The sequence below is a fragment of the Eucyclogobius newberryi genome, unplaced genomic scaffold (genome assembly GCF_026437365.1).
Source record: "Eucyclogobius newberryi isolate DKJ021-1_F unplaced genomic scaffold, fEucNew1.0.hap1 SCAF_8, whole genome shotgun sequence".
Classification (NCBI taxonomy): Eukaryota; Metazoa; Chordata; class Actinopteri; order Gobiiformes; family Gobiidae; genus Eucyclogobius; species Eucyclogobius newberryi.
In genome coordinates this window covers 608,182-631,279 of record NW_027316500.1, presented here as the reverse complement: position 1 = coordinate 631,279, position 23,098 = coordinate 608,182, and the positions used below count along the sequence as shown (strand labels likewise).

The following is a 23,098-nucleotide window of genomic DNA, read 5'->3' as shown; positions in this document are numbered from 1 at the left end:
CCAGAGCCACCCCCCACTCCTCCAGACTCACCCCGGGGAAGGGCCACTCTGGCTGGGCATGGCCTCCACTGAGCACCCCCTGGAGCCCCCGGAGCACCTCCAGAGCCACCCCCCACTCTCCCCAGACTATGCCCGGGGAAGGGCCACTCTGGCTGGGCATGGCCTCCGCCGAGCACCCCCTGGAACCCCCGGAGCTCCTCCAGAGCCACCCCCCACTCTCCCCAGACTCACCCCGGGGAAGGGCCACTCTGGCTGGGCATGGTCTCCACCAAGCACCCCCTGGAGCCCCCGGAGCACCTCCAGAGCCACCCCCCACTCTCCCCAGACTCTGCCCGGGGAAGGGCCACTCTGGCTGGGCATGGCCTCCACCGAGCATCCCCTGGAGCCCCCGGAGCACCTCCAGAGCCACCCCCCACTCCTCCAGACTCACCCCGGGGAAGGGACACTCTGGCTGGGCATGGCCTCCGCCGAGCACCCCCTGGAGCCCCCGGAGCACCCCCAGAGCCACCCCCCACTCTCCCCAGACTCACCCCGGGGAAGGGACACTCTGGCTGGGCATGGCCTCCACTGAGCACCCCCTGGAACCCCTGGAGCCCCTGGAGCACCTCCAGGGCCACCCCCCCACTCCACCAGACTCAGCCCCGACCCGGGCACACTCTTCCCCGGGTCCTGGGCTCCGGGACTCCGGGGATGACCACCGGGGACCAGGCTCTCCCTCCGAACCCGGGGACCCACCCTTAAGCACCCCCTCGCGGGCTAAACCCCTTAGGGGCAGCCGCCTGGAAGCCCGTGCCCTTGGTACTCTTAACCACACTTTGAAATTTTTCGAGTATAGTGTACTATTTCGGTTTTTACTCTAAGTCCCTCAGGGGTATAGTGTACTATACTATGATGGTCAGATCACCTCCAGGCCCCAGGGGAGTGCTTTTCTGGGGTCAAACAGTGCACTGATGATGGGGGATTATTTCATTTTGCTCATTTTGGTGTTTTTTCACATTTTAACCCATTTTCACCCCTTTTGCTCACAACTTCATACTACGGCCCGGGAAAACGACAGAGTCGATTGGCATAGTGTACTATTGCCGAAAAATGACAGAGTCTTTTCGGGAATAGTGTACTATTTCGGTTTTTACTCTAAGTCCCTCAGGGGCATATGGTGCTATACTCTGATGGTCAGATCATCTCCAGGCCCCAGGGGAGTGCTTTTCTGGGGTCAAACAGTGCACTGATGATGGGGGATTATTTCATTTTGCTCATTTTGGTGTTTTTTCACATTTTAACCCATTTTCACCCATTTTGCTCACAACTTCATACTACGGCCCGGAAAAACTACAGAGTCCCTCGGGTATAGTGTACTATTGCCGAAAAACGACAGAGTCCCTCGGGTATAGTGTACTATTGCCGAAAAACGACAGAGTCCCTCGGGTATAGTGTACTATTGCCGAAAAACGACAGAGTCCCTCGGGTATAGTGTACTATTGCCGAGAAACGACAGAGTCCCTCGGGTATAGTGTACTATTGGCTGGAAGCTCGGTTTTTTTTCTAAGTCCAGCAGGGGTATATGGTACTATATTCTGGTGGTCAGATCACCTCCAGGCCCCAGGGGAGTGCTTTTCTGGGGTCAAACAGTGCACTGATGATGGGGGATTATTTCATTTTGCTCATTTTGGTGTTTTTTCACATTTTAACCCATTTTCACCCCTTTTGCTCACATCTTCAAACTCGGGCCCTGATTACAAGTTCTGACCAAATGATGACAAACACGGTATTTATTATGTATTTTTTTTTCATTTTTTTTATTTTTCCAACTTATACATCCATCATTGGTGCCAGGCAGGTTGTGGAGAAAGCAGTGAAGAAAGGAGAGTGCCATCACAGAAAAGATGTCCATCCAGGGTCAAGGTACCCTGCACTTTTACATATCCAAATGACAGCATTTAAAGTTTTTTAGCGTATGGTATCTCTCGTTGCATGGAACCGCACAGAGGCCAACGCCACACTGACGGCACCTGTACTTTGTTTGCCGCCTGCCTTTGGTACGAGAGCGGTCAGAGCACACGGCGCAGTCTGGACGTCCCTCTGCTTGACAAAGCCAATGACGCTCTGTGAGTCTCTGTGGCATTTCACCCTCCGGTCTTGAGCGCCTTTCTTGTTTTTTGGAGTGATCAGCCAGTAATGCATCAATAATGTTCTGAATGTAAACCTTTAAAGGTTTGTGTGGGCCTGGAGTGGATTTGGTGTATATGATGTGTGAGTTGACAATACTTATGCTTATAATGGCATTGAATATGCGATGATACCATTTCCGGGACCTGTGTGGAAAGAGGTATGTCTTCATCCTCTGGTCAGCAGTGTCCACTCCACCCATGTAGGCGTTGTACTGGTCGACACATACAGGTCTTTTGATGTCACGGAAGCCAGTGTCATCTGTCTTGGATCGGATCCTCCTCTGAACACAATCATTTCCATGGACTGTGGACAACATGGTGAGACGTTTAGTATCGTGCCAAGCACAAGCCAGGAGTTTTCCCTTTCTGCAAAAAACTGGGTCATCTCCTTTTTTCAGCTGTAAGACACTTTTACCAAGGCATTTTGGCATCCCCAACCTGGTAATCCTTACCGTCCCACACAGTCCAGTTTCCAAATCTGCTAATTCATTTGCAATTACAGGCGAGGTATAGTAACTGTCCATGTAAATCTCGTGTCCTTTGCCCGTAAAGGGAGAAACCAACTCACGGACAACTGCGTGTGTTGCACTGATGTTGCTTGCATTATTTTTGTACTGTCCAGTGTGCATTGACCAGCGCAAAACATACCCTGAACAGCTTTCACTCAGGGCATACACTCTATAGCCATATTTGTCAGGTTTATTCGGAGAGTAACATTTTAGTGAAGATCTCCCCTTGAAAGCTATTGTCATTTCATCTAAAGAAAGCTCCTTGATTGGACTGTAAACTGCTGCAAATTTGGGAATAATCAAATCTATTATTGGGCGGACTTTGAACAGTTTATCGTGCCCGGGCTCGCCTGTTCTCACATAATCATTATTGTTGACAAAATGAAAGAACGAAAGAATGATTTCAAATCTGTTTCTTGACATTACATTTCCAAATCCAGGCGTTTGTGTAAGCCAAAATGTTCCCCAGTAATCCTCGATTTCAGGTTTCTCAACAAGGCCCATGGAGAGATGCAAAGCGAAGAAAGCTTTCATTTCGGTGACTGATACATCATACCACTCAAGAAATCTTGAATGTGGCTTCAGAATCATAGGTGCCATACACTGATGTGCATATCTATTTGTCTCATCAGTAATGAAAGTCCAAAACTGATCGGTCAGAAAGAGTGACAGAATATCAAATGGATTAGCATCCGTCAGATCCATCTCTCCTGTGTAGCCAACTGGGTCTTCAAAAGGTTTGATCCATGCCTCAAATACCTCGACCTCTCTCAGCATGTCCCAGCTCTCATCCACCGGGCAAGTTTTACTGCAGCCACTGGTTCCACTGGTTCCTCGCCTCCGTCTGTCCTTTGCACCTGTCCGTTGTTTCGAAGTCCCTTCATCTCCACTTGGAAATCCATCGTCACTCTCGGGGAGATAATACCCTTCAGAGTCAGAATCTGCTGTAAATTGCATGCCACGTGTACTTCCTCCAGCCATTTTTTTCCTTACCGGATCTGCCCTGGATCATACCTGGCTAATAAAGGGAAGTTGCACCGAACCGACCAATGACTGAAGTGATTCATTTTCTACTATTATTTCATTAATTTCCTTGTACGGTAAAGTTGCATTTCTGCGACTTTGGCGCTTAAAGCTGCGCCCAAATGCGTGATATTTTTCTATGCCTCGCTGGACACCAATTAAAGGTTTTTACACTTATTTTCACAACATGTCCTGTGCGTAATGTGGATACAAGTCTTCCAAGAGCAGGATATTCCCATACCGGGAGTTGAACCCGGGCCACCTGGGTGAAAACCAGGAATCCTAACCGCTAGACCATATGGGAAGGATTCCAAAGCAACTGATTGAATTATAAAGTAGACCTCAGTGATGTTTGAGAGTTGAGGAACAGTCCAAACAGTGCATATTTGGGGAATCAGCTTGTTAGCAAGCATTTTTAATCCAATCTAAAAGTGTTTGATTCTGCATGTAATTGAAAGAAGCCCATTCTAAATGGAAAAAGTCTCGTGATTTGTATGTTGCTTGTCGTTCAGCCAATAAGACCATGGACCTGAAATCCACAATACGGGATTTTGGAGGCTATTGTCCTATGCATTATAATTATGGGGTTTTGTACACCTAATGGACTCAAATTGCTTCAAAATGTGTAACCATAGTTCTTTTTTGACCTACATCTTGTTGGTTCAGCATGAGTATGCAATTTTACTAGGTGCTGATTGCTGGACCATTATCTTAAAGACAAGAGAGTTACTTAAACATAGCGTTGACTTTGATTACTTGTGAAGTAACATAGTCTTGAAAGAGTTCCTTCTCAGCTATTTTTCCCCCCAAAAAAGAAATGACAATGTAGGATGGATTAAATAAAAGTGCTGCTCGATTAAATGGAAGGTGGAACTGGGAGCTCGCGCTGAAACTCAGCTTCCATCATCTATATCGGCATCAGTTGAGAATAAACCTACACTTTGCTGACTAGCTTGGTTAATGCTGATTAGAAAAGCCATCAGTGCAAAGTAACACATTCTAGCAGAGGATGGTTTCGATCCATCGACCTCTGGGTTATGGGCCCAGCACGCTTCCGCTGCGCCACTCTGCTGAGTGCTCTCCTTCGATGGGACTTGAACCTAAAATCCCTGGTTTAGGGGGCCAGTGCATTATACCTACGGGGCTATATACATCTAAATGACTCAAATTGCTTCAAAATGTGTTATCTAGATTCAAAGGTAATGCAGAACTGGGATCTTGCACAGAAGCACTGTGCTCTACCACTGAGCTACATCCCCATCTACTGCCTGTCATGATTTTTTTCCAAGCAAGGTTTGGAGACAACACCTTTCCCTTTGTGCCATGAACAGACTACTGAATGGCGCTGCAGGGGACTGAACCCAGGATTTCCTACATGCCCTTGATCTGAAAGAAATGCTGAGAAATGAAACATGCTGGTTTATAAAATGGAACGAAAGCTTGAAAGTTGTGCTCCCAAACAGACGTTGCTGACAGGATTCAATTCCAGTTGACAGAAATCCTAACCACTAGAGCATATGGGAAATGTAAGAATCAAGTGTAAAAGATTGAAGTGTAACATAAGCCTCATGGATGTTGGAGAGGTTAAGGAACAGTGCTCAGTTGGGGCACCAGCTTTTATGCAAGCATTTTTACTATCTAAAAGTGCTTGGTTCTGCATGTAATGGAAAGAAGCCCACTCTACGTGCAACAAATCTCGTGATTTGTATTTTGCTTTTGCTAAATAGAAGTATTTCTTGATATTGAATACAGTTCATTTTGCTCTCAAATTTGAGATATTGTTTTGTTTCAAACAAAGCATTTGACTGAGTGCATGAAAACATTTTGGGTAAGAAGCACTATCTGGCCATTCTGAGTTTGTGTTGGATCCCTACTAGATATTCTGGCCGAGTGGTCTAAGGGGCTAGATTTAGGTTCGTGTCCCTGTGAAGGGATATATTCAAATCCAACAACTGTTAGACTGCATGGAAAAGCTAAACGTCGATTACTAGATATTAAAGCTGCGCCCAAATGCGTGATATTTTTCTATGCCTCGCTGGACACCAATTAAAGGTTTTTACACTTGTTTTCACAACATGTCCTGTGCGTAATGTGGATACAAGTCTTCCAAGAGCAGCATATTCCCATACCGGGAGTTGAACCCAGGCCACCTGGGTGAGAACCAGGAATCCTAACCGCTAGACCATATGGGAAGGATTACAAAGCAACTGATTGAATTATAATGTATACCTCAGTGAGGTTTGAGAGTTGAGGAACAGTCCAAACAGTGCATATTTGGGGAATCAGCTTGTTAGCAAGCATTTTTAATCCAATCTAAAAGTGTTTGATTCTGCATGTAATTGAAAGAAGCCCATTCTAAATGGAAAAAGTCTCGTGATTTGTATATTGCTTGTCATTCAGCCAATAAGACCATGGACCTGAAATCCACAATACGGGATTTTGGAGGCTATTGTCCTGTGCATTATAATTATGGGGTTTTGTACACCTAATAGACTCAAATTACTTCAAAATGTGTAACCATAGTCCTTTTTTGACCTACATCTTGTTGGTTCAGCATGAGTATGCAATTTTACTAGGTGCTGATTGCTGGACCATTATCTTAAAGACAAGAGAGTTACTTAAACATAGCGTTGACTTTGATTACTTGTGAAGTAACATAGTCTTGAAAGAGTTCCTTCTCAGCTATTTTTCCCCCCAAAAAAGAAATGACAATGTAGGATGGATTAAATAAAAGTGCTGCTCGATTAAATGGAAGGTGGAACTGGGAGCTCGCGCTGAAACTCAGCTTCCATCATCTATATCGGCATCACTTGAGAATAAACCTACACTTTGCTGACTAGCTTGGTTAATCCTGATTAGAAAAGCCATCAGTGCAAATAAACACATTCTAGTAGAGGATGGTTTCGATCCATCGACCTCTGGGTTATGGGCCCAGCACGCTTCCGCTGCGCCACTCTGCTGAGTGCTCTCCTTTGATGGGACTTGAACCTAAAATACCTGGTTTAGGGGGCCAGTGCATTATACCTACGGGGCTATATACATCTAAATGACTCAAATTGCTTCAAAATGTGTTATCTAGATTCAAAGGTAATGCAGAACTGGGATCTTGCACAGAAGCACTGTGCTCTACCACTGAGCTACATCCCCATCTACTGCCTGTCATGATTTTTTTCCAAGCAAGGTTTGGACCTTTCCCTTTGTGCCATGAACAGACTACTGAATGGCGCTGCAGGGGACTGAACCCAGGATTTCCTACATGCCCTTGATCTGAAAGAAATGCTGAGAAATGAAACATGCTGGTTTATAAAATGGAACGAAAGCTTGAAAGTTGTGCTCCCAAACAGACGTTGCTGACAGGATTCAATTCCAGTTGACAGAAATCCTAACCACTAGAGCATATGGGAAATGTAAGAATCAAGTGTAAAAGATTGAAGTGTAACATAAGCCTCATGGATGTTGGAGAGGTTAAGGAACAGTGCTCAGTTGGGGCACCAGCTTTTAAGCAAGCATTTTTACTATCTAAAAGTGCTTGGTTCTGCATGTAATGGAAAGAAGCCCACTCTACGTGCAACAAATCTCGTGATTTGTATTTTGCTTTTGCTAAATAGAAGTATTTCTTGATATTGAATACAGTTCATTTTGCTCTCAAATTTGAGATATTGTTTTGTTTCAAACAAAGCATTTGACTGAGTGCATGAAAACATTTTGGGTAAGAAGCACTATCTGGCCATTCTGAGTTTGTGTTGGATCCCTACTAGATATTCTGGCCGAGTGGTCTAAGGGGCTAGATTTAGGTTCGTGTCCCTGTGAAGGGATATATTCAAATCCAACAACTGTTAGACTGCATGGAAAAGCTAAACGTCGATTACTAGATATTAAAGCTGCGCCCAAATGCGTGATATTTTTCTATGCCTCGCTGGACACCAATTAAAGGTTTTTACACTTGTTTTCACAACATGTCCTGTGCGTAATGTGGATACAAGTCTTCCAAGAGTAGCATATTCCCATACTGGGAGTTGAACCCGGGCCACCTGGATAAGAACCAGGAATCCTAACCACTAGACCATATGGGAAGGATTACAAAGCAACTGATTGAATTATAAAGTAGACCTCAGTGAGGTTTGAGAGTTGAGGAACAGTCCAAACAGTGCATATTTGGGGAATCAGCTTGTTAGCAAGCATTTTTAATCCAATCTAAAAGTGTTTGATTCTGCATGTAATTGAAAGAAGCCCATTCTAAATGGAAAAAGTCTCGTGATTTGTATGTTGCTTGTCGTTCAGCCAAACAAGACCATGGACCTGAAATCCACAATACGGGATTTTGGAGGCTATTGTCCTGTGCATTATAATTATGGGGTTTTGTACACCTAATAGACTCAAATTGCTTCAAAATGTGTAACCATAGTCCTTTTTTGACCTACATCTTGTTGGTTCAGCATGAGTATGCAATTTTACTAGGTGCTGATTGCTGGACCATTATCTTAAAGACAAGAGAGTTACTTAAACATAGCGTTGACTTTGATTACTTGTGAAGTAACATAGTCTTGAAAGAGTTCCTTCTCAGCTATTTTTCCCCCCAAAAAAGAAATGACAATGTAGGATGGATTAAATAAAAATGCTGCTCGATTAAATGGAAGGTGGAACTGGGAGCTCGCGCTGAAACTCAGCTTCCATCATCTATATCGGCATCAGTTGAGAATAAACCTACACTTTGCTGACTAGCTTGGTTAATCCTGATTAGAAAAGCCATCAGTGCAAAGTAACACATTCTAGCAGAGGATGGTTTCGATCCATCGACCTCTGGGTTATGGGCCCAGCACGCTTCCGCTGCGCCACTCTGCTGAGTGCTCTCCTTCGATGGGACTTGAACCTAAAATACCTGGTTTAGGGGGCCAGTGCATTATAGCTACGGGGCTATATACATCTAAATGACTCAAATTGCTTCAAAATGTGTTATCTAGATTCAAAGGTAATGCAGAACTGGGATCTTGCACAGAAGCACTGTGCTCTACCACTGAGCTACATCCCCATCTACTGCCTGTCATGATTTTTTTCCAAGCAAGGTTTGGACCTTTCCCTTTGTGCCATGAACAGACTACTGAATGGCGCTGCAGGGGACTGAACCCAGGATTTCCTACATGCCCTTGATCTGAAAGAAATGCTGAGAAATGAAACATGCTGGTTTATAAAATGGAACGAAAGCTTGAAAGTTGTGCTCCAAAACAGACGTTGCTGACAGGATTCAATTCCAGTTGACAGAAATCCTAACCACTAGAGCATATGGGAAATGTAAGAATCAAGTGTAAAAGATTGAAGTGTAACATAAGCCTCATGGATGTTGGAGAGGTTAAGGAACAGTGCTCAGTTGGGGCACCAGCTTTTAAGCAAGCATTTTTACTATCTAAAAGTGCTTGGTTCTGCATGTAATGGAAAGAAGCCCACTCTACGTGCAACAAATCTCGTGATTTGTATTTTGCTTTTGCTAAATAGAAGTATTTCTTGATATTGAATACAGTTCATTTTGCTCTCAAATTTGAGATATTGTTTTGTTTCAAACAAAGCATTTGACTGAGTGCATGAAAACATTTTGGGTAAGAAGCACTATCTGGCCATTCTGAGTTTGTGTTGGATCCCTACTAGATATTCTGGCCGAGTGGTCTAAGGGGCTAGATTTAGGTTCGTGTCCCTGTGAAGGGATATATTCAAATCCAACAACTGTTAGACTGCATGGAAAAGCTAAACGTGGATTACTAGATATTAAAGCTGCGCCCAAATGCGTGATATTTTTCTATGCCTCGCTGGACACCGATTAAAGGTTTTTACACTTGTTTTCACAACATGTCCTGTGCGTAATGTGGATACAAGTCTTCCAAGAGCAGGATATTCCCATACCGGGAGTTGAACCCGGGCCACCTGGGTGAGAACCAGGAATCCTAACCACTAGACCATATGGGAAGGATTACAAAGCAACTGATTGAATTATAAAGTAGACCTCAGTGATGTTTGAGAGTTGAGGAACAGTCCAAACAGTGCATATTTGGGGAATCAGCTTGTTAGCAAGCATTTTTAATCCAATCTAAAAGTGTTTGATTCTGCATGTAATTGAAAGAAGCCCATTCTAAATGGAACAAGTCTCGTGATTTGTATATTGCTTGTCATTCAGCCAATAAGACCATGGACCTGAAATCCACAATACGGGATTTTGGAGGCTATTGTCCTGTGCATTATAATTATGGGGTTTTGTACACCTAATAGACTCAAATTGCTTCAAAATGTGTAACCATAGTCCTTTTTTGACCTACATCTTGTTGGTTCAGCATGAGTATGCAATTTTACTAGGTGCTGATTGCTGGACCATTATCTTAAAGACAAGAGAGTTACTTAAACATAGCGTTGACTTTGATTACTTGTGAAGTAACATAGTCTTGAAAGAGTTCCTTCTCAGCTATTTTTCCCCCCAAAAAAGAAATGACAATGTAGGATGGATTAAATAAAAGTGCTGCTCGATTAAATGGAAGGTGGAACTGGGAGCTCGCGCTGAAACTCAGCTTCCATCATCTATATCGGCATCAGTTGAGAATAAACCTACACTTTGCTGACTAGCTTGGTTAATACTGATTAGAAAAGCCATCAGTGCAAAGTAACACATTCTAGCAGAGGATGGTTTCGATCCATCGACCTCTGGGTTATGGGCACAGCACGCTTCCGCTGCGCCACTCTGCTGAGTGCTCTCCTTCGATGGGACTTGAACCTAAAATACCTGGTTTAGGGGGCCAGTGCATTATACCTACGGGGCTATATACATCTAAATGACTCAAATTGCTTCAAAATGTGTTATCTAGATTCAAAGGTAATGCAGAACTGGGATCTTGCACAGAAGCACTGTGCTCTACCACTGAGCTACATCCCCATCTACTGCCTGTCATGATTTTTTTCCAAGCAAGGTTTGGACCTTTCCCTTTGTGCCATGAACAGACTACTGAATGGCGCTGCAGGGGACTGAACCCAGGATTTCCTACATGCCCTTGATCTGAAAGAAATGCTGAGAAATGAAACATGCTGGTTTATAAAATGGAACGAAAGCTTGAAAGTTGTGCTCCCAAACAGACGTTGCTGACAGGATTCAATTCCAGTTGACAGAAATCCTAACCACTAGAGCATATGGGAAATGTAAGAATCAAGTGTAAAAGATTGAAGTGTAACATAAGCCTCATGGATGTTGGAGAGGTTAAGGAACAGTGCTCAGTTGGGGCACCAGCTTCTAACCCTTTAAGCGCCAAAGTCGCAGAAATGCAACTTTACCGTACAAGGAAATTAATGAAATAATAGTAGAAAATGAATCACTTCAGTCATTGGTCGGTTCGGTGCAACTTCCCTTTATTAGCCAGGTATGATCCAGGGCAGATCCGGTAAGGAAAAAAATGGCTGGAGGAAGTACACGTGGCATGCAATTTACAGCAGATTCTGACTCTGAAGGGTATTATCTCCCCGAGAGTGACGATGGATTTCCAAGTGGAGATGAAGGGACTTCGAAACAACGGACAGGTGCAAAGGACAGACGGAGGCGAGGAACCAGTGGAACCAGTGGCTGCAGTAAAACTTGCCCGGTGGATGAGAGCTGGGACATGCTGAGAGAGGTCGAGGTATTTGAGGCATGGATCAAACCTTTTGAAGACCCAGTTGGCTACACAGGAGAGATGGATCTGACGGATGCTAATCCATTTGATATTCTGTCACTCTTTCTGACCGATCAGTTTTGGACTTTCATTACTGATGAGACAAATAGATATGCACATCAGTGTATGGCACCTATGATTCTGAAGCCACATTCAAGATTTCTTGAGTGGTATGATGTATCAGTCACCGAAATGAAAGCTTTCTTCGCTTTGCATCTCTCCATGGGCCTTGTTGAGAAACCTGAAATCGAGGATTACTGGGGAACATTTTGGCTTACACAAACGCCTGGATTTGGAAATGTAATGTCAAGAAACAGATTTGAAATCATTCTTTCGTTCTTTCATTTTGTCAACAATAATGATTATGTGAGAACAGGCGAGCCCGGGCACGATAAACTGTTCAAAGTCCGCCCAATAATAGATTTGATTATTCCCAAATTTGCAGCAGTTTACAGTCCAATCAAGGAGCTTTCTTTAGATGAAATGACAATAGCTTTCAAGGGGAGATCTTCACTAAAATGTTACTCTCCGAATAAACCTGACAAATATGGCTATAGAGTGTATGCCCTGAGTGAAAGCTGTTCAGGGTATGTTTTGCGCTGGTCAATGCACACTGGACAGTACAAAAATAATGCAAGCAACATCAGTGCAACACACGCAGTTGTCCGTGAGTTGGTTTCTCCCTTTACGGTCAAAGGACACGAGATTTACATGGACAGTTACTATACCTCGCCTGTAATTGCAAATGAATTAGCAGATTTGGAAACTGGACTGTGTGGGACGGTAAGGATTACCAGGTTGGGGATGCCAAAATGCCTTGGTAAAAGTGTCTTACAGCTGAAAAAAGGAGATGACCCAGTTTTTTGCAGAAAGGGAAAACTCCTGGCTTGTGCTTGGCACGATACTAAACGTCTCACCATGTTGTCCACAGTCCATGGAAATGATTGTGTTCAGAGGAGGATCCGATCCAAGACAGATGACACTGGCTTCCGTGACATCAAAAGACCTGTATGTGTCGACCAGTACAACGCCTACATGGGTGGAGTGGACACTGCTGACCAGAGGATGAAGACATACCTCTTTCCACACAGGTCCCGGAAATGGTATCATCGCATATTCAATGCCATTATAAGCATAAGTATTGTCAACTCACACATCATATACACCAAATCCACTCCAGGCCCACACAAACCTTTAAAGGTTTACATTCAGAAGATTATTGATGCATTACTGGCTGATCACTCCAAAAAACAAGAAAGGCGCTCAAGACCGGAGGGTGAAATGCCACAGAGACTCACAGAGCGTCATTGGCTTTGTCAAGCAGAGGGACGTCCAGACTGCGCCGTGTGCTCTGACCGCTCTCGTACCAAAGGCAGGCGGCAAACAAAGTACAGGTGCCGTCAGTGTGGCGTTGGCCTCTGTGCGGTTCCATGCAACGAGAGATACCATACGCTAAAAAACTTTAAATGCTGTCATTTGGATATGTAAAAGTGCAGGGTACCTTGACCCTGGATGGACATCTTTTCTGTGATGGCTCTCTCCTTTCTTCACTGCTTTCTCCACAACCTGCCTGGCACCAATGATGGATGTATAAGTTGGAAAAATAAAAAAAATGAAAAAAATACATAATAAATACCGTGTTTGTCATCATTTGGTCAGAACTTGTAATCAGGGCCCGAGTTTGAAGATGTGAGCAAAAGGGGTGAAAATGGGTTAAAATGTGAAAAAACACCAAAATGAGCAAAATGAAATAATCCCCCATCATCAGTGCACAGTTTGCCCCCAGAAAAGCACTCCCCTGGGGCCTGGAGGTGATCTGACCACCAGAATATAGTACCATATACCCCTGCTGGTCTTAGAAAAAAAACCGAGCTTCCAGCCAATAGTACACTATACCCGAGGGACTCTGTCGTTTTTCGGCAATAGTACACTATACCCGAGGGACTCTGTCGTTTTTCGGCAATAGTACACTATACCCGAGGGACTCTGTCGTTTTTCGGCAATAGTACACTATACCCGAGGGACTCTGTCGTTTTTCGGCAATAGTACACTATACCCGAGGGACTCTGTCGTTTTTCGGCAATAGTACACTATACCCGAGGGACTCTGTCGTTTTTCCGGGCCGTAGTATGAAGTTGTGAGCAAAAGGGGTGAAAATGGGTTAAAATGTGAAAAAACACCAAAATGAGCAAAATGAAATAATCCCCCATCATCAGTGCACTGTTTGCCCCCAGAAAAGCACTCCAATGGGGCCTGGAGGTGATCTGACCATCAGAGTATAGCACCATATGCCCCTGAGGGACTTAGAGTAAAAACCGAAATAGTACACTATACCTGAAAAGACTCTGTCATTTTTCGGCAATAGTACACTATACCCGAGCGACTCTGTCGTTTTTCCGGGCCGTAGTATGAAGTTGTGAGCAAATGGGGTGAAAATGGGTTAAAATGTGAAAAAACACCAAAATGAGCAAAATGAAATAATCCCCCATCATCAGTGCACTGTTTGCCCCCAGAAAAGCACTCCCCTGGGGCCTGGAGGTGATCTGACCATCATAGTATAGCACCATATGCCCCTGAGGGACTTAGAGTAAAAACCGAAATAGTACACTATACCTGAAAAGACTCTGTCATTTTTCGGCAATAGTACACTATACCAGAGCGACTCTGTCGTTTTTCGGCAATAGTACACTATATACCGTTGGACTTAGTCGTTTTTTGGGCTCGTGGGAATAAGCGTTCAGCTCAAAATTCCCGGGCTAAATCACGCTGCTCCCGAGAAATTCTTACGCTGCTCTCACGCGGAATGTGCAAAATGGTAATGCTGGGAGGGAGGGGCGGGCGGTTTTTGAGAATGACGTTTTTCGCAATCGAAACAGGTACATTTCCTGGTTGTGCGGATACAGGGCAAGGAGCTCGTTTGACGGGCACACGAGAACCGCGATCGATGGGCCCCGTTCTGGTTTTATCCAGCTTCCAAGGCTCCTTCACAGCCGTAATGTCAAGTCATGGTTCGGAGGTGCGGAGGTGAGCGTCGGATCACGGAGCCTCTGAATGGAGCCCCGCGCTCCGCGCTCCACCGGGCTCTAAGCGCCGCTCAGACCCGGCATGAGAGGGTCTATTTTCGGCTTGATTTTACCAGACTCCCGGGCACTTCCAGAAGCTTCCTGTTTGCTCTGATTGCTCGGGGCAGAGCACGGTGTCACGCTGACCACGGGCTGTACGCGGAGGTGAGAGCTGGTTGTAAGGCGGATCACGGAGCCTCTGAATGGAGCCCCGCGCTCCGCGCTCCACCGGGCTCTAAGCGCCGCTCAGACCCGGCATGAGAGGGTCTATTTTCGGCTTGATTTTACCAGACTCCCGGGCACTTCCAGAAGCTTCCTGTTTGCTCTGATTGCTCGGGGCAGAGCACGGTGTCACGCTGACCACGGGCTGTACGCGGAGGTGAGAGCTGGTTGTAAGGCGGATCACGGAGCCTCTGAATGGAGCTCCGCGCTCCGCGCTCCTCCGGGCTCTAAGCGCCGCTCAGACCCGGCATGAGAGGGTCTATTTTCGGCTTGATTTTACCAGACTCCCGGGCACTTCCAGAAGCTTCCTGTTTGCTCTGATTGCTCGGGGCAGAGCACGGTGTCACGCTGACCACGGGCTGTACGCGGAGGTGAGAGCTGGTTGTAAGGCGGATCACGGAGCCTCTGAATGGAGCCCCGCGCTCCGCGCTCCTCCGGGCTCTAAGTGCCGCTCAGACCCGGCATGAGAGGGTCTATTTTCGGCTTGATTTTACCAGACTCCCGGGCACTTCCAGAAGCTTCCTGTTTGCTCTGATTGCTCGGGGCAGAGCACGGTGTCACGCTGACCACGGGCTGTACGCGGAGGTGACCCGCTCCGTGATCTTAGCGCCGCCCAGACCCAGGGCCATCCACCCCGCATACGGCCAGACTTTGCCCGGCCAGGGAGAACCTTCTGCGGGTCGGAGGCTCCGGGTCGGAGCCCCTGGAGCCTGGAGCCCTCACCGGGCCCCGAACTCGGCTGCCGGAGGCAGTGCAGTGCCTCATGGATAAAAGGCACCCAGCCGTCCAACTCGCGTGAGGCGGAGCAGGGATCATCCGTGAATCAACCATGAAAATGGTACAAATCATGGTTCTATGTATACCAGACAAGGAGCTTGGTCTATTGGCACTCAAGACCCGCCATCGTAGGGCCCCGTTCTGGTTTTATCCAGCTTCGAAGGCTCCTGCGCACTGCGGGTTTGTTTACATTTTGCGGCTGTGGTTTGCTCCGGCTAACCTCACGCCGGACACGTTGGAAGCGAGGCCGAGACAGAGGTCCCACCAGGCGCGGGGCTTCAGTCTGACTGGCTTCCCCCGCGCCTGGCCCCTTGTCTCCGGAGATGGGACCGTCACTCACCCCCGCACTGAAGGACGCGCGGCTTGAAGGATGATGGCTGCGCTTAGCCCCTGTGCCAGGGGCTCTGAGCCAGTCCCCTTCAGCCTCAACGCGTCCGGTGGGAACACAGTCCGGGTCCATTGTCACTCACCCCTGCGCAGAAGGACGCGCGGCTTGGAGGATGATGGCTGCGCTTAGCTCCTGGCACAGGGGCTCTGCACCAGTCCCCTTCAGCCTCAACGCGTCCGGTGGAACAACAGTCCAGGCCCTCTGTCACTCACCCCCGCACTGAAGGACGCGCGGCTTGAAGGATGATGGCTGTGCTTAGCCCCTGTGCCAGGGGCTCTGAGCCAGTCCCCTTCAGCCTCAACGCGTCCGGTGGGAACACAGTCCGGGTCCACTGTCACTCACCCCTGCGCAGAAGGACGCGCGACTTGGAGGATGATGGCTGCGCTTAGCCCCTGGCACAGGGGCTCTGCACCAGTCCCCTTCAGCCTCAACGCGTCCGGTGGAACAACAGTCCAGGCCCACTGTCACTCACCCCCGCACTGAAGGACGCGCGGCTTGGAGGATGATGGCTGCGCTTAGCCCCTGTGCCAGGGGCTCTGAGCCAGTCCCCTTCAGCCTCAACGCGTCCGGTGGGAACACAGTCCGGGTCCATTGTCACTCACCCCTGCGCAGAAGGACGCGCGGCTTGGAGGATGATGGCTGCGCTTAGCCCCTGGCACAGGGGCTCTGCACCAGTCCCCTTCAGCCTCAACGCGTCCGGTGGAACAACAGTCCAGGCCCTCTGTCACTCACCCCCGCACTGAAGGACGCGCGGCTTGAAGGATGATGGCTGTGCTTAGCCCCTGTGCCAGGGGCTCTGAGCCAGTCCCCTTCAGCATCAACGCGTCCGGTGGGAACACAGTCCGGGTCCACTGTCACTCACCCCTGCGCAGAAGGACGCGCGGCTTGGAGGATGATGGCTGCGCTTAGCCCCTGGCACAGGGGCTCTGCACCAGTCCCCTTCAGCCTCAACGCGTCCGGTGGAACAACAGTCCAGGCCCACTGTCACTCACCCCCGCACTGAAGGACGCGCGGCTTGGAGGATGATGGCTGCGCTTAGCCCCTGTTACAGGGGCTCTGCGCCAGTCTCCTTCAGCCTCAACGCGTCCGACGGAACCACAGTCCGAGCCCATTGTCACTCACCCCCGCGCAGCAGGAGGCGCGGCTTGAAGGATGATGGCTGCGCTTAGCCCCTGGGCCCAAGGGCTCTGCGCCAGTCCCCTTCAGCCTCAACGTGTCCGATGGCTCTGCGCGGGGCGGGGGGCAGGGCCGGCGCATATTTTTGGTCCGACTCCGGTCCCTTCCTCGTCTCTGAGTTTGTCAAATGCAGCGCCTGTCCAGGGCTCACTTTGCTATCAACTGGCTGGTCACTGCCATCGTAGGGCCCCGTTCTGGTTTCATCCAGCTTCGAAGGCTCCTGCGCACTGCGGGGTTGTTGGCATTTGTGGTCCTGATTTGCGCTGGCTCACCCTTACGCTGGACACAGCGCCAGATGATATATTTGGTCCGACTCCGGTCCCTTCCTCGTCTCTGAGTTTGTCAAATGCAGCTCCTGTCCAGGGCTCACTTTGCTATCAACTGGCTGGTCACCGCCATCGTAGGGCCCCGTTCTGGTTTCATCCAGCTTCGAAGGCTCCTGCGCACTGCGGGGTTGTTGGCATTTGTGGTCCTGATTTGCGCGGGCTCACCCTTACGCTGGACACAGCGCCAGATGATATATTTGGTCCGACTCCGGTCCCTTCCTCGTCTCTGAGTTTGTCAAATGCAGCGCCTGTCCAGGGCTCACTTTGCTATCAACTGGCTGGTCACCGCCATCGTAGGGCCCCGTTCTGGTTTCATCCAGCTTCGAAGGCTCCTGCGCACTGCGGGGTTGTTGGCATTTGTGGTCCTGATTTGCGCTGGCTCACCCTCACGCTGGACACAGCGCCAGATGATATATTTGGTCCGACTCCGGTCCCTTCCTCGTCTCTGAGTTTGTCAAATGCAGCTCCTGTCCAGGGCTCACTTTGCTATCAACTGGCTGGTCACCGCCATCGTAGGGCCCCGTTCTGGTTTCATCCAGCTTCGAAGGCTCCTGCGCACTGCGGGGTTGTTGGCATTTGTGGTCCAGAGCCCCGGCTCTAAATTAAACCTGTTACCCTAGTAGGCCGGCCTCCGGGTCCCCCTCTCTTCTTCGGTTATGGAGTACATTGGGCGCGGGGGCAGCCAGTGGAGGGCAAGGGCCCTGCCTCCAAGTGTGGTGTAGGGGACAGGGGAGCCAGGGCCTTGGGGTCCTGGTGCTTTTTATCTTTTAAAGTGGCTCAGAGTACCAAGGGCACGGACTTCCAGGGGGCTGCACCAAGGGTGTGTAGCTCGTGTTGGGGTGCTTAAGTGTGGGTACCCGGGGACGAAAGGTGGGCCGGGGCCGGCGCGAGCCTCTGTGGTGAGTGCTGGGCCGTTCCCTTGGTACTCCAGTCGGAGTACCAAGGGCACGGACTTCCATGGTATAGTACCAAGGGCACGGACCTCCAGGGGGCTGAAACAAGGGTGTGTAGCCCGTGTGGGGGTGCTTAAGTGTGGGTCCCCGGGTTCGAAGGGAGGGCCTGGTCCCCGGTGGTCATCCCCGGAGTCCCAGAGCCTGCAACCCGGGGAAGAGTGGCCCGTCCCCAGACTGAGTTTGGGGGAATGCGGGGTGGCTCTGGAGGGGCTCCAGGGGTTCCAGGGGGTGCTCGGCGGAGGCCATGCCCAGCCAGAGTGGCCCTTCCCCGGGCAGAATCTGGGGAGAGTGGGGGGTGGCTCTGGAGGTGCTCCGGGGGCTCCAGGGGTTCCAGGGGGTGCTCAGTGGGGGCCATGCCCAGCCAGAGTTGCCCTTCCCCGGGGTGAGTCTGGAGGAGTGGGGGGTGGCTCTGGAGGGGCTCCAGGGGTTCCAGGGGGTGCTCGGCGGAGGCCATGCCCAGCCAGAGTGGCCCTTCCCCGGGCATAGTCTGGGGAGAGTGGGGGGTGGCTCTGGAGGTGCTCCGGGGGCTCCAGGGGGTGCTCAGTGGAGGCCATGCCCAGCCAGAGTGTCCCTTCCCCGTGCAGAGTCTGGAGGAGTGGGGGGTGGCTCTGGAGGTGCTCCGGGGGCTCCAGGGGTTCCAGGGGGTGCTCGGTGGAGGCCATGCCCAGCCAGAGTGGCCCTTCCCCGGGCAGAGTCTGGAGGAGTGGGGGGTGGCTCTGGAGGTGCTCCGGGGGCTCCAGGGGTTCCAGGGGGTGCTCGGCGGAGGCCATGCCCAGCCAGAGTGGCCCTTCCCCGGGCATAGTCTGGGGAGAGTGGGGGGTGGCTCTGGAGGTGCTCCGGGGGCTCCAGGGGGTGCTCAGTGGAGGCCATGCCCAGCCAGAGTGGCCCTTCCCCGGGCATAGTCTGGGGAGAGTGGGGGGTGGCTCTGGAGGTGCTCCGGGGGCTTCAGGGGGTGCTCAGTGGAGGCCATGCCCAGCCAGAGTGTCCCTTCCCCGGGCAGAGTCTGGAGGAGTGGGGGGTGGCTCTGGAGGTGCTCCGGGGGCTCCAGGGGGTGCTCGGCGGAGGCCATGCCCAGCCAGAGTGGCCCTTCCCCGGGCATAGTCTGGGGAGAGTGGGGGGTGGCTCTGGAGGTGCTCCGGGGGCTCCAGGGGGTGCTCAGTGGAGGCCATGCCCAGCCAGAGTGTCCCTTCCCCGGGCAGAGTCTGGAGGAGTGGGGGGTGGCTCTGGAGGTGCTCCGGGGGCTCCAGGGGGTGCTCGGCGGAGGCCATGCCCAGCCAGAGTGGCCCTTCCCCGGGCATAGTCTGGGGAGAGTGGGGGGTGGCTCTGGAGGTGCTCCGGGGGCTCCAGGGGGTGCTCAGTGGAGGCCATGCCCAGCCAGAGTGGCCCTTCCCCGGGCAGAGTCTGGAGGAGTGGGGGGTGGCTCTGGAGGTGCTCCGGGGGCTCCAGGGGTTCCAGGGGGTGCTCGGCGGAGGCCATGCCCAGCCAGAGTGGCCCTTCCCCGGGCATAGTCTGGGGAGAGTGGGGGGTGGCTCTGGAGGTGCTCCGGGGGCTCCAGGGGGTGCTCAGTGGAGGCCATGCCCAGCCAGAGTGGCCCTTCCCCGGGCAGAGTCTGGAGGAGTGGGGGGTGGCTCTGAAGGTGCTCCGGGGGCTCCAGGGGTTCCAGGGGGTGCTCAGCGGAGGCCATGCCCAGCCAGAGTTGCCCTTCCCCGGGGTGAGTCTGGAGGAGTGGGGGGTGGCTCTGGAGGGGCTCCAGGGGTTCCAGGGGGGTGCTCGGCGGAGGCCATGCCCAGCCAGAGTGGCCCTTCCCCGGGGTGAGTCTGGAGGAGTGGGGGGTGGCTCTGGAGGGGCTCCAGGGGTTCCAGGGGGTGCTCGGCGGAGGCCAGGCCCAGCCAGAGTGGCCCTTCCCCGGGCATAGTCTGGGGAGAGTGGGGGGTGGCTCTGGAGGTGCTCCGGGGGCTCCAGGGGGTGCTCAGTGGAGGCCATGCCCAGCCAGAGTGGCCCTTCCCCGGGCATAGTCTGGGGAGAGTGGGGGGTGGCTCTGGAGGTGCTCCGGGGGCTTCAGGGGGTGCTCAGTGGAGGCCATGCCCAGCCAGAGTGTCCCTTCCCCGGGCAGAGTCTGGAGGAGTGGGGGGTGGCTCTGGAGGTGCTCCGGGGGCTCCAGGGGGTGCTCGGCGGAGGCCATGCCCAGCCAGAGTGGCCCTTCCCCGGGCAGAGTCTGGAGGAGTGGGGGTGGCTCTGGAGGTGCTCCGGGGGCTCCAGGGGTTCCAGGTTCCAGGGGGTGCTCAGTGGGGGCCATGCCCAGCCAGAGTGGCCCTTCCCCGGGCAAAGTCTGGTCGTGTGCGGGGTGGATGATCCCTGCTCCGCCTCACGCGAGTTCGAGACCGGCTGGGTGCCTTTTTATCCATGAGGCACTGCACTGCCTCCGGCAGCCGAGTTCGGGGCCCGGTGAGGGCTCCAGGCTCCAGGGGCTCCGACCCGGAGCCTCCGACCCGCAGAAGGTGCTCCCTGGCCGGGCAAAGTCTGGCCGTGTGCGGGGTGGATGATCCCTGCTCCGCCTCACGCGAGTTCGAGACCGGCTGGGTGCCCTTTTATCCATGAGGCACTGCACTGCCTCCGGCAGCCGAGTTCGGGGCCCGGTGAGGGCTCCAGGCTCCAGGGGCTCCGACCCGGAGCCTCCGACCCGCAGAAGGTGCTCCCTGGCCGGGCAAAGTCTGGCCGTGTGCGGGGTGGATGATCCCTGCTCCGCCTCACGCGAGTTCGAGACCGGCTGGGTGCCCTTTTATCCATGAGGCACTGCACTTCCTCCGGCAGCCGAGTTCGGGGCCCGGTGAGGGCTCCAGGCTCCAGGGGCTCCGACCCGGAGCCTCCGACCCGCAGAAGGTGCTCCCTGGCCGGGCAAAGTCTGGCCGTGTGCGGGGTGGATGATCCCTGCTCCGCCTCACGCGAGTTCGAGACCGGCTGGGTGCCCTTTTATCCATGAGGCACTGCACTTCCTCCGGCAGCCGAGTTCGGGGCCCGGTGAGGGCTCCAGGCTCCAGGGGCTCCGACCCGGAGCCTCCGACCCGCAGAAGGTGCTCCCTGGCCGGGCAAAGTCTGGCCGTGTGCGGGGTGGATGATCCCTGCTCCGCCTCACGCGAGTTCGAGACCGGCTGGGTGCCCTTTTATCCATGAGGCACTGCACTGCCTCCGGCAGCCGAGTTCGGGGCCCGGTGAGGGCTCCAGGCTCCAGGGGCTCCGACCCGGAGCCTCCGACCCGCAGAAGGTGCTCCCTGGCCGGGCAAAGTCTGGCCGTGTGCGGGGTGGATGATCCCTGCTCCGCCTCACGCGAGTTCGAGACCGGCTGGGTGCCCTTTTATCCATGAGGCACTGCACTGCCTCCGGCAGCCGAGTTCGGGGCCCGGTGAGGGCTCCAGGCTCCAGGGGCTCCGACCCGGAGCCTCCGACCCGCAGAAGGTGCTCCCTGGCCGGGCAAAGTCTGGCCGTGTGCGGGGTGGATGATCCCTGCTCCGCCTCACGCGAGTTCGAGACCGGCTGGGTGCCCTTTTATCCATGAGGCACTGCACTTCCTCCGGCAGCCGAGTTCGGGGCCCGGTGAGGGCTCCAGGCTCCAGGGGCTCCGACCCGGAGCCTCCGACCCGCAGAAGGTGCTCCCTGGCCGGGCAAAGTCTGGCCGTGTGCGGGGTGGATGATCCCTGCTCCGCCTCACGCGAGTTCGAGACCGGCTGGGTACCCTTTTATCCAAGAATCAACTGGAGTGTGGAGCTTCTACGGGCCTCCAGGGGCACTGCCGACCCAGAGCTGTGCCCCGGCTTCAGTTCTCTGTATCTCAGGAAGTTTTTTATTTATACATCTATTTCATCCATAATCTCTGGCGCCTAAAGGGTTATCAGTCCTTGGGGCTTGGGGCTAGGCTTGGCGTTTGTCAAATATTTATTTATTTTTGTCCACCTTTATTTACAAAAAATACAGAAGATGGCAGCAGATGATAAGGTATTGAAACCAACAACTCTGTATTCTAACCCTTTAAGCGCCAAAGTCGCAGAAATGCAACTTTACCGTACAAGGAAATTAATGAAATAATAGTAGAAAATGAATCACTTCCGTCATTGGTCGGTTCGGTGCAACTTCCCTTTATTAGCCAGGTATGATCCAGGGCAGATCCGGTAAGGAAAAAAATGGCTGGAGGAAGTACACGTGGCATGCAATTTACAGCAGATTCTGACTCTGAAGGGTATTATCTCCCCGAGAGTGACGATGGATTTCCAAGTGGAGATGAAGGGACTTTGAAACAACGGACAGGTGCAAAGGACAGACGGAGGCGAGGAACCAGTGGAACCAGTGGCTGCAGTAAAACTTGCCCGGTGGATGAGAGCTGGGACATGCTGAGAGAGGTCGAGGTATTTGAGGCATGGATCAAACCTTTTGAAGACCCAGTTGGCTACACAGGAGAGATGGATCTGACGGATGCTAATCCATTTGATATTCTGTCACTCTTTCTGACCGATCAGTTTTGGACTTTCATTACTGATGAGACAAATAGATATGCACATCAGTGTATGGCACCTATGATTCTGAAGCCACATTCAAGATTTCTTGAGTGGTATGATGTATCAGTCACCGAAATGAAAGCTTTCTTCGCTTTGCATCTCTCCATGGGCCTTGTTGAGAAACCTGAAATCGAGGATTACTGGGGAACATTTTGGCTTACACAAACGCCTGGATTTGGAAATGTAATGTCAAGAAACAGATTTGAAATCATTCTTTCGTTCTTTCATTTTGTCAACAATAATGATTATGTGAGAACAGGCGAGCCCGGGC

General features: G+C 51.5%; 6 non-coding genes across 6 annotated transcripts; all 6 read right to left on the bottom strand.

Annotated features, from left to right (window-relative positions):
- Window positions 1-3,932: 3,932 nt before the first annotated feature.
- On the bottom strand, window positions 3,933-4,004 carry trnae-uuc (transfer RNA glutamic acid (anticodon UUC)). The gene has a single exon. It is a non-coding gene; the product is annotated as a tRNA-Glu (tRNA).
- Window positions 4,005-4,700: 696 nt separating this feature from the next.
- trnam-cau (transfer RNA methionine (anticodon CAU)) lies at window positions 4,701-4,772 on the bottom strand. Its single transcript has one exon. It is a non-coding gene; the product is annotated as a tRNA-Met (tRNA).
- Window positions 4,773-5,820: 1,048 nt separating this feature from the next.
- trnae-cuc (transfer RNA glutamic acid (anticodon CUC)) lies at window positions 5,821-5,892 on the bottom strand. Its single transcript has one exon. It is a non-coding gene; the product is annotated as a tRNA-Glu (tRNA).
- A 1,809-nt stretch (window positions 5,893-7,701) lies between these two features.
- On the bottom strand, window positions 7,702-7,773 carry trnak-cuu (transfer RNA lysine (anticodon CUU)). The gene has a single exon. It is a non-coding gene; the product is annotated as a tRNA-Lys (tRNA).
- Window positions 7,774-8,470: 697 nt separating this feature from the next.
- Window positions 8,471-8,542, bottom strand: trnam-cau (transfer RNA methionine (anticodon CAU)). Its single transcript has one exon. It is a non-coding gene; the product is annotated as a tRNA-Met (tRNA).
- Window positions 8,543-9,583: 1,041 nt separating this feature from the next.
- Window positions 9,584-9,655, bottom strand: trnae-cuc (transfer RNA glutamic acid (anticodon CUC)). Its single transcript has one exon. It is a non-coding gene; the product is annotated as a tRNA-Glu (tRNA).
- Between the last annotated feature and the right edge of the window lie 13,443 nt (window positions 9,656-23,098).